The sequence below is a fragment of the Astatotilapia calliptera genome, chromosome 18 (assembly GCF_900246225.1).
Source record: "Astatotilapia calliptera chromosome 18, fAstCal1.2, whole genome shotgun sequence".
NCBI lineage: Eukaryota > Metazoa > Chordata > Actinopteri > Cichliformes > Cichlidae > Astatotilapia > Astatotilapia calliptera.
This window is the reverse complement of record NC_039319.1, coordinates 1,031,472-1,043,402: the sequence shown is the minus strand read 5'-3', so window position 1 is coordinate 1,043,402 and position 11,931 is coordinate 1,031,472.

Sequence of the window (11,931 nt, the reverse complement as noted above, 5' to 3'; positions counted from 1 at the left end):
GCCTGTCATCTATTATCTTTCACACAATATACAAATATGGTAAAAAAATATTGCTGAATGCAGACGTGCATATTCCTTCTTATTATATCTGTGGGAAACATCCAGGATGTTGAATATGGATGAATCCATGCAGCACCAAAAAAAAAAAAAAGATTGGACTGGTCCGTCAGTTTGAGCTACCTGGTTCTGCCTCGTCTTCTCTGGTCATGCTGGGATTCTCTGTGCATCCACGTGGTGGCCAAACCATGAAAACGTATCACCATAAACAGTGGATTTTACTGCAGTATTATGAATATACAAACAAACGATAGCGTATAAAATAACATTTCAACGTCCGATATATTTCGTCATATTGCACAGCCCTAACTATGATGCAGGCTGTGCCATCTTGTTTTTGCACATGGTTAAATGGAGTAACAGCAGGTGAATGATGTCAGGACAGCGTAAGATTGAAGTTGGCGTGTGTTCCCCACTTTAATCTACAAAACCCAGACTCACAGCTGAAGATCTGTTTTTGATACTTTACATTTCGGGGCAAGTCGTGCTGCCTGCGCAGCCACGAAGGGCTCGTTATTGCCCAGCTGCTCTCTCTGAAACAAGCACGCTGCATGGGTTAGATCACAGATTACAGCAGACCCCAGCCAAATGTAACATGACTGTTAGCATCACTTGTTTCATATACTGATAGTTCAGATTGTATTTATTAGAGAAACAGCCGCGGTGCTGTCAGCGCGCCTGCACAGACACTACGTACTGTAAATATTTCAAACCACAGACGAAGTCTCCACGTTTCGTTTTGTCTGCTCAGCAGTAGCTGTGTCTCACACACGTGTGCTACACTCTTCATGTTTGCGTTTGTTGTGAGTCGCTGTGCGTCAGTGGACACGACTGTATTTATTCATTAGTTTGCTATAAAGGCTGTCCCTGACCCTGCCTGCTTTCTGCACAGATGTAATTTATATAATATCCGTACGATAAAGCTGTAAGTGTTTCCTGCTTGTGTGTTTCTGTGGTGTCCTCACTGCTACATTAATGTCTAATCGTGCAAATCTAAAAACCGGACAGGTGGAGAAGCAGCGCGTCAGCTGGTTTCCTTGCTGACCGCAGGCACACAGACGTGAGGTCTTCCATCAGTCCGTGTCACGTTCTCATGTTTGACTGAAGTCTGTGTTATTGTCTCGGTTATTTGTGGATTGAGCGCCAAAGCTGAGGAGCCCTCTCGAGCTCCCTGGCTTCTGTTTGAAGGACGTCTTGTGTTCACACTACATCTTCAGAGGTGACACTAACGAGATGAAGACCGTGTTCAACACGCTGTTGTAAAAAGCTCTTCAGAAATAAACATTGTTTTGGCCTAAAGTGTTGATAACTCGAGTAACCATCAGGATGTGGAGCTGAAGACACAACAGACCTCACAGTGCAGCAGGTTTGTGTGCTGCCTGTTAAGGCTCCTATAGGCTTCGCAGGCTTTGTCCTGCTGCATTAAATGTTTGTAGACTTGTGATCTGCATCCTCAGAGGTAAACTCAAAGTACAGGCATGAAAAATGTTTTTGTGCGATGATTTGAAGCAGCTCTGCTCTTCTGGCTGCTGCTGTCTCAGGTGGACTCGTCACAGCTGTGCCAGACGAGTGAAGAGAAACTAGACTCTACCTGACAGACCAGAGAGGTTTAACAGTGTGTGGCTCCCTCTAGTGGATGTTGTGGAGTATTCTGTTGTCTTTGCTCCAAAGGTTTTTGTACAGAGTTTTGCTGTTTCCTGTCACTGTGGGCCTCACAGCACAGTAGTACACAGCAGAGTCAGACAGCTGAAGCTTCTGGATCTTCAGAGGAGCTGACTTTTCTGTTTTCTTGGCCTCAGCATCAAATCTGTCTTTTGGAAACTCCTGATCATTATCTTCTGTTCCTGAAGTGCCACGCAGTAAAACATACTTTGGAAAGTTGTTTATTTCTTGTTTGTACCAGAACAAATACGGATATGGATCAGATGTTTCATATCTACATCCAAGTGTAACTGTGTCTCCTTCAGCAGCAATGACATCTCCTTGTTCCTGGATCACTTTGTCTTCTCCTTTACACTCTGAGGAAGAACAGAACATGCAGAGGAAGAGATGGATCAATAAACATGATTAAAAACTCACCATTAATCAGACTCACACATTTATTTAAGCAGAGGAAACATGTTGATGTTTGTATCTCACCAAAGAAAAGAGCAGCAAGAATAATCCACAGCCAATGTTCCATCTGTACAACAAGGTTTAAATCAACAGGAGAAACTAGCTGATGTTCAACATTCAGTCTGAGAATTGTTCTCTTCACAGCAGCACTTATTATTGACACAATGGTTGAACACAGTGCAGAAGGAGAGCCCCGCCTACTGGATGATGTCGCCCTCTGTCTCCTCTTTGAGTCTCACTTCTCTCACTTCCTCTTCCTCCTGGTTCACAGACTGTTAGCAGCATTTGAATCACTGTGAGGAGGGAGGATGGAGCACTTTGCACTGTGTGCAAGGACAACGAGCCAAATGTTCTCCATCACTGAGCTCCTTAATGCTTCTCATGCTTAAAGTGAGATTCAGGGTCAGATATTTCTGCAGATTATTTGTGGTTTGAGTCTTAACAATAACAGGAGGTTTAATAAGACACGATTACTCATGACTCATGTGTTTCAGTATAACAAACTGAGGAACTATATTTAAGCAGGAGTTTTCACTCAGGGGAGGCACGCAGCCATGAAATAAAGCAACACACACACACATTAGCTACATGCTTTATGGGATCAAAACAGAAAATTTACTTCCTTACGAAAAGAAATATAACATTTAAATCCAAAAATGAGTGTCTTGGTGGAAGTCTGTCATGCCATCCAGTTTACGTCCCCCAGATCTGCTGAAATCAAACCTTTTCATTCATGATATTTATGATAATCTTGTATTTACACAAACAAAATTGTGCTTCCTCTGCTGGAACTTCACCGTGTTACACCAGACGACAGAGCAGAGTGTGTTGTGGTGTGTAAGCTGTGGCAGCAACGATGCCTTCAGTTCAGTATCTGAGAGAGTTCATCAACGAGCGACTAACTGCTGCTGCTGAACAAATATTCTTGGAGTTTGAAAAAACGATCGTCCAGTACGAGGAAGAGATCGACCGTCAGCGCAGACTGCTGGATATCACCTGGAAACCCCAAATCAAGCTGCACAGGACAGGTGAGTGTCCCTCTGAGGGGGGGATGGGGCTCATGTAAAACTAGAGAATATTTTAGACACAGAGAATATTCACTGAAATATTAATAACCTGTTAGCAGAGACCGAACGAAATATGACGAAGTGTCAGGACCACATTAAGAAAAATATTATTGATCATTTAGAGGATGAAGTCTAAATGTGCCGGTTTCAGTTGTTGCTCCTGCTGCGGTTCTCTCTATAAAATGCCTAAGAAACTGGCCCCCTGGTTCCTGGGACCCTTTTCCATTCAAGACATCCTGAATCCTGTAACGGTCCAGCTGGCCCTTCCTGGCAGCATGAAGGTACATAATGTCTTTCATGTCCCCATGGTGCCCGCCCTCCGGGCTCCCGCCACCCGCCCGGTCGACGAGTCAGTGAAACAAACACATCAGCTGTCCTGTGATACAACATCCATCCTCTTTACTGTACAAGGCTGTAACCATGACAACGACACATCTGTCCACGACCAGCTGTTTCATTTTCGACAAATCGGGCCTACTCTTCCTGTTGAGCAGACGCAGCTTCTGCAGCATCTCTTCAGCATCCTCGTGCTGATCGCCTCTCTGTGTTTATGAGCTGAAGACAAATCATTTCCTTCCTTTAACTAAAGCTGATTCTGAAGTACGAGCTCTCTGACTCAGAGGAAACAGGAAGTTCGCCTTCAAACAACAACTGCAATCTCCACATCTCAGCTTTTTCTCAAAATGATCAGTAATATATATTTTCCTTAATGTGGTCCTGGTACTCCATCGTAAATATGTCGAGTACTGATCTGAGACCAGTGTTAGTTGAAGAGACTGTAGTCATCACTGCGAGAGGAAGATGACAAACTAAAACTTAAAGAGTGTGTTCACGCTGTCCGTGTGATCTATTTGCAGAGGTGAGAAGTAATGAAGTACAAATACTTTGTTACTGTAGAAATCTGTATTTTACTCAAGTATTTATTTTTCTGACAGCGTTTTACTTTCTTTTTACTTTGCTAACATGTTGTAACAGGTCATTTCAACTTCACTTAGATCATGATTTCATCCTGTCCGAAACCATAATTATGTTGGCTATTGATTCTGCCCCCGATGAATCACTACATATCTAGCTGGAGAGGCTCATGCATCACTGTGATCCTGGGAGCTGTATGGTCTGGAAAGTAGCCTTCATGAGGCGTGTTCAAGTGTGTGGATCCTCAGCACTGCAGACTGGTTTCTAGGATGTGCAGCATCACGTCACTGATGGGAAGCACTGCTAAATTAGGCATGTGTTGGCTATAACAGATACCTCAAAGTGGATCATAAGTGTACTTGGTAGTAGAGAATCTAAGGCCAGTGTTCACAAGGGTATTGGTGCCTGTCATGGGAGCAATCGAAAGACCCGCTGGTGTGTCCGGTGGTGGAGGGAGTCTTTGAGAAACTCCTGAACATAAATGTCCACTGTGAAGGCAACAAAGCACAAACCACAAGAGGGCACTCAAAGAATCCTTACCACTGTACCACCTGTGGAAAAGATTTATTTACCCCTCACATTTGAAAGGTCGCATATGGAGTCACACAGGCAAGAAGTTGTGTTCATGTGTTGTGTGGGTTAGGAAGGAGATTGCAACCATGGATACAGCTACTTAGACTGTTTTAGCTTGAATTTTACATATGAAATGACATAAAGACAAATCAATGGGACGGAGTTCTGTCAAGGTCGCAGGCGAAAGAGGACCGAAAATGTGGAGCTCAGGTTAGCAGGGAGAAGATTGCGTTTATTTACAGTGTCCAAAAAAGGTGTCACAAACAGTTAAAGGTGCTAAAAGGTGTTCCAGTTAAATCCCCAAGTGCTCCTTCGTCTGTGCAATCCCGTGTGTGCGTAGTGCTTCCTGATCCTCCTCGCCGAGCCAAACTCCTAGGTGAGGAGAAAGCAAACACTGAGTTAGCAGAGCTCTTAAACCGACTATCAACTTCCCTTAAGTAACGAATGCTACCGGCTTGGAATAATAATCCAACATCGACTGTTGCCACCCATCTTCCTTATATACCACAGCTCTAAGATGGAGGCTGATTAGAAGCAGCTGGCAGAGCGATCAAGTGGAGGTGAGGCTATAGCCGTGCGGAGGAGCTTCCGGGTGGAAGGCTGTCCGAGCCACGCCCTACCCGGAACCGTGAACTTCCATAAACAAACCCGAAGCTGGGAGAGAGGAGAAACCGGGAGAAGCTACACACAAAATTCCAGATCGCCCGGGGAAGACCGTCCGACCGTGACCAGTTCGCTGTTTTACAAGAATACAGTCTTGTGAAATCTGTTTTTACTTTACTGTATACACACACACACATGCACACTGTACACATAAACATTAGAAAGAGTCCTCAAGAAGAAGAGGCGCTGGTGAGCCTTCTTGACCAGCTTGGAGCAGTTGGTCGTCCAGGTGAGATCCTCGGAGATGTGGACTCCCAGGAACTTGAAGCTGCTCACACGCTCCACAGCCGTCCCCTTAATGTGGATGGGTGGATGTGGGTCAGCATTCCTCCTGTAGTCCACGATGAGCTCCTTGGTCTTCTCGGTGTTAAGCAGCAGGTTGTTTGTGTCGCACCACTCAGCCAGACGATCCACCTCCTCCCTGTAGGCGGCCTCATCGTTGTCACTGATGAGGCCAATCACCGTGGTGTCATCTGCAAACTTAATGATGGTGTTGGAACCATCAGCAGGTCTGCAGTCGTGGGTGAAGAGGGAGTAGAGGAAAGGGCTCATCACACAGCCTTGTGGTACACCGGTGTTCATTGACGACCTTCTTATGGCAGCTGATTCTGGTCTCCTCTCCATCCTTATCCTTCTTGATCTGAGTGCAGCCTTTGACACCATCTTTCATCCCATTCTTCTTAGCAGATTAGCTTCTATTTGTCTCTCACATACTCCATTAGCCTGGTTTAAATCATACCTGTCTGACCGCACTCAGTTCATTCAATTAAAATCCTTCACTTCTCAGCCTTCTCTTCTATCTACTGGGGTGCCCCAGGGATCTGTCCTCGGGCCCCATCTTTTCATCCTTTACCTTCTTCCACTCGGACATATTTTTCGTAAATATAACATTCAGTTCCACTGCTATGCCGATGACACCCAGCTTCACCTCTCTACCGAACCCGATTCTACTCTTCCTCCACCCTCCCTCACCCTCTGCTTAGCTGAACTCAATTCCTGGTTCTCCTCCAACTTCCTTAAACTCAACAGCAATAAATCAGAACTTCTCCTGGTCGGCACTAAACGATTGCTATCCAGAATTAATGATTTTTCTCTCACTATCAAATAATTCGTTGGTCCCTATCTCTCCCTCTGTGAAAAGCTTGTGTGTCATTCTCGATAACACATTATCCTTTAATTCACATATCAATGTCACACGTGCAGCATATTTTCAACTCCATAACATCAATCGCCTCCGCCCTTTCCTCACTCCTCATGCCACTGCCATTCTCGTCCATAATCTTGTTATCTCTCGAATTGATTACTGTAACTCACTATTATTTGGCCTCACACAAAAATCCATTAACAAGCTGCAACGTGTCCAGAACTCTGCTGCCCGTATTATTACTAGGACTTCCTCTACCCACCACATCTCCCCAATCCTGAAGCAGCTTCACTGGCTCCCGGTTAAATTTCACATCCATTTTAAAATAATCCTCTATACATTTAAGGCTATTCATTCTCTCACTCCACCATACCTCTCCGATTTAGTACAGATGAACTTCCCATCCCGGTGCCTCAGATCTTCATCTTCTCTTTCTCTCTCTGTTCCTTCCGCTCGTCTGATTACAATGGGGGCGGGGCTTTTAGTTGCTCTGCCCCTCGACTTTGGAATTCCTTACCCCCTGACCTCAGAAATATTAGTTCATTCCCTCTTTTTAAGTCCACCCTCAAAACTCGTCTGTTTAAAATTGCTTATGTTTAAACCTCTGTATGCTCTTAACTTTTATCTGTTATTCTTATTATTGTGTATATTTCCAGTTTTTGTGTTTTTATCTGTTGTACAGTGTCCTTGGGTGCTTTGAAAGGCGCTATTTTTAAATAAAATGTATCATTATTATTATTATTATTGTGATTGTAGATGAGCAGCGGTTATCCAGCCGGACATGTTGGGGGCGGTTGGTCAGGAAGTCCAGTAACCATTTGCAGATGAGGGAACTGATACCCAGGTCTGTCAGTTTCCTGATGAGTTGTGAGGGGTGGATTGTATTGAATGCTGAACTGAAGTCTATAAACAGCATTCTGGCGTAGGTGTTGTTGTTGTCCAGGTGTGAGAGGACAGAGTGCAGTGCGATGGAGACTGCATCCTCTGTGCTCCTGTTCTGGCAATATGTGAATTGGTGGGGGTCCAGGGTGGGGGGGAGACAGGATTTGAAGTGTGCTAGGACCAGCTGCTCTAAGCACTTAGTGATGATGGGGGTGAGTGCTACTGGGCGGTAATCATTGAGGCAAGATGGGTTGGAGTTTTTGGGTATCGGGACGATGGAGGTGGATTTGAAGCAGGCCGGTACCACAGCGTGGGCCAAGGACAGGTTGAATATGTCTGTGAGCACTCCTGCAAGCTCCCCAGAACACGCTCTGAGAACACGCCCGGGGATGCCATCAGGGCCTGCAGCCTTGTGGACATTGATCCTGCTCAGCACCGCTCCTACATCGGTGGGGGAGAGAGTCAGAGGTTGGTGGTCTGGCGTCATGTTGGTTGTGGTTGTGGGGTTCCCTCGCTCAAAACGAGCATAAAAGTTGTTGAGCTCGTTGAGGAAGGAGACATCAGAGGATGTGGGGGAGGGTTTGGTGGTCCTGTAGTCTGTAATGGTCTGGAGTCCTTGCCACATGCGTCGGGGGTTGGAGTTGGAGAAGTGTTCTTCTACCTTCTTTTTGTAATGGTGTTTGGCTTTTTTGATGCCCTTCTTTAGATTAGCCCTGGCTGTGCTGTAGGCGTGTGCATCTCCTGACCTGAAGGCGGTGTTGCGGGCCTTCAGGAGGAGACAAACATCCCGGTTCATCCAAGGCTTCTGGTTGGGGTACATGGTGATCCGTTTCTGGGTGGTGAGACTGTCTGTGGTTTTGGAGATGTAATCCAGTACAGATGAGGCGTACTGGTCCAGGTCTGTGTGGGTGAACATATTCCAGTCTGTGTTTTTAAATCTGTCCTGGAGCACTGCGTCTGTCCCCTCTGGCCACACTTTATTTGTCCTCAGAGACATGTTGGTGGAATCTGGGGAGGACCGTCTTTAAGTTGGTGTGGTTGAAGTCGCCAGCAACAATAAAAGCAGCCTCGGGGTGTTTATTCTGGTGTTTGTTAATGGCTGCAGAAAGTTCTTTCATGGCCAACCTAGCATTAGCGTCGGGGGGGGGGGGGGGGGGGGGATATACACGGCAGTGAGTATGATTGAAGTGAGTTCTCTGGGGAGATAATAAGGTCTGCATTTGACCATTAAAAACTCTGCATTAGGTGAGCAGTGACTCTCAGTAGTAGTGGAGTTCATGCACCAAGCGTTGGTAATATAACCTGAAGAAGGAGCTGCTGACCGTCTTCTACCGCTGCTCCATTGAAAGTGTGCTGACATATTGCATCGGTGTGTGGTTCTCCAGCTGCACCACAGCACACAGAAAGGCACTCCAGAGGGTCATCAATATGGCCCAAAAAATCATTGGACATCCTCTTCCCTCCCTGAAGGACCTGTACAGCACTCGCTGTCTCAAGAGGGCACGCCGCATCCTACGGGACGACACACACCCAGGACACCGGGTGTTTAAGCTGCTGCCGTCTGGCAGGAGGTTCAGGCTGCTGAGGTCCCGAACAAACAGACTCAAGGACAGCTTTTACAGCTGGACAATAGCCCTGATCAATGCTAACAGCTGACCTGACTGGCTACCTCCCTGGACTTTTTTTGGGGGGGTTAACAAAACAGTAATAATAATAATATTTATATTTATAACACGGTGCAATAATAATTAATGTGCAATAATAACAGTGTGCAATACAAATACACTTCTTCTTCTTTTTTATACTAAGTTATTATAGTGTGTTGTGTTGTTTGTGTGGCGTTGTGATGTGTCGTATCGTGTCGTGTTGTGTTATATGTAGTGCCGACGTAGGACAGTTTTCCAATTTCATTGTACTACTGTACTATGTATGACTGTGCAATGACAATAAAGAGTTATCTTATCTTATCTTATCTTTTTCATATTTTTCAAAAGCAGACATGCTGAAGGTTTGGAGATGAAAACACTGCTGCTTTGTGTTATATGGAAATCAGTCCATTAAACATCCACCACACATTCTCAGACACAGCAGATTTATGGATTTTTTTTTTTTTTTGGAAAAACTTTGTCTATTATGAAATCATCCAAAACCTTACCTACATACTTGGATCATTTCCAGGTTACAGACTCTCAGATTACTTAGCCGTCGACCACGTTTCACTGTTTTGATTTGCTTTCGTGTTTCCTGTCTGAACGTTCCTGCAGGTGGTTTGTGGTTGATGTGGATTTGCTGCTCATGTGAATCCTCCCACAGTGTTTCATTAGCAGCTGTAACCACAGTGACTCTGATAAAACAGGAATTAGCAGAATCCATCTGATATGAAGCTGTGCTTTGAATACCACTTCCCTCCTCTTTGAAGAGTAGTCAGATATCTGTGTTCAGGTTTTTGTACAGCCTCTTCTACACTTTGTATCACTGTGTTTGTAGAGCACAGTAGTAGAGAGCTGTGTCTGCCAGGGTTAGGGCTGCTATGATCAGAGTAGTTGATGTTGGTGATGCTACTGATCCATATCGTTTATCAGGAATATATTGACCACTGCCTCCTTTTCCTTGTTTCAGGAGTATAAACTGAGGAGCCTGAAGGTCAGAATCATGTTTGTACCAGTGAAGCCAAGCATTACTATAACCTGTCTGATATTTACATGTGAGTTTGACAGATTTTCCTTCTGTTGTAGTGACTTTATCTCGTTGAGGAGTGATTGAGTCTCCAGCTGTTAGTCCTGGAAAAAGTAGAAGAAATTAAGACATCAGACTAACATTGTCCATGAGGCTGAGAGGAGAAGACAGTGGAAATGAGGAAAAGTAGGACAGAAGTAAAAATCTAAAATCCTCCAGACCAATGATTCATTTCTAGCACAGAGTTCAGAGCAGAGAAAGAAATGTTGCGTTCTGAGAAAGAGACAAAAGTTCACCTATGAAGTGAGATGAAAACAAAAAGAGGTGCAGCAACATGTCTTTGGAGCTGCTGAAGACAGACAGCACATGAACAACGTTCTTCCACTGCAGCAGATTCACCAGGTTGTGCTTTTATATCTTGAAACTTTTTGCTCTGCAGACAGAAATCATCTCATTGGTTGAACTTGACTTTTGTGGGCAGGGCCCACAAAATAGAGAAGTCAGTGGAAGAGAAAAATATACAGAACTGAAAAAGTAAAAAGAGGTTTAACAGTGTGTGGCTCCCTCTAGTGGATGTTGTGGAGTATTCTGTTGTCTTTGCTCCAAAGGTTTTTGTACAGAGTTTTGCTGTTTCCTGTCACTGTGGGCCTCACAGCACAGTAGTACACAGCAGAGTCAGTCACTGCAGCAGAGGAGATCTGAAGGTCCAGACGCTTTTTTCCAGACAGTTTTGTGGAGAATCTTGCAGCTGATTTCAGAAACTCTGACTTTCTTGAAATATTCATCCCTGATATGTAGAAGAGGAACTCTGGTGGTTTTCTTGCATATTGCTGATACCAAAAAAAGTCATTACCAGGAGAAATTTGGGGATAGGTGCAGGACAGAGTGAGAGTGTTTCCTTCTACAGTGGACTCTTCATCCTTGACTGCAGTGAGTTGATCACAGCTGACACCTAAAGGAAGAGATAAATGTTGTTAAAGACGATGTTAAACTGTGAGCGCCTGTTCCAGTGATTTCTAGCAAACAGATCCTTTAAAGACATTTCTTCTTCCTGCTTTAACCGACCTGTTAGTGTGATCACAAACAAAGGAAACATGAGCCAGTAATGCAGTGACAGCATCTTCCACACACTATCTGTTCTGTATGCTTCACATATTGAATGTATCTGACAGTGGGAGTCCTTTTCTGCTCTGTGACAGTGTTGCTCCTCCTTCAGCCTCTTCCTCCTCTCATAACTCTGCATGTTACAAACACCAAAACCAAACCTCAACACATGTTACAGCTTTCAGCACAAACTCAGAAACCTCCAGTGGTTTTAACCTTTGTTTTGCTCTCAGTGCACTTTTGGACTTTTAAAGGTGGGGCTGAAGTCAGACGATTGGCTGTAAGAAGTTCAAATTTCAGAGAGACCAGAGAACTCAGCCACTGCTCAACGGTGGACTTTTAATTTGTTTTGATATTTTTGACATTTTCTCTGCTCATTTGTGCCATGTTGGATCATAAATCTAAGACTCAGTTTTCCATTGTTGTGCTGATGAGTTGCAGCCAAATAAGCTTATCAGGGACGGAGCACTAACTTTAGAAGATCAACAATCTGTCCGTCCTTAAAAAGAAGGAATGCACTGATCAGCTCAGCAACAATAAAAAGGCCCGTAAGACTAAAAAGACAAGTAAAGTGCATAAAGTGGTTTTGGTAAGAAAAATTCTTCAGTGACCAAAGTCAGTCAGCTGATCTCAAACCAGCAGAACTGCTTTTCACTCATTAATAGAAAACTGAGAAAGAGACCCGCAGCAGCTGCAACAAAGGGCTGCAGATGATGTTAAGGAGGAAACATGATG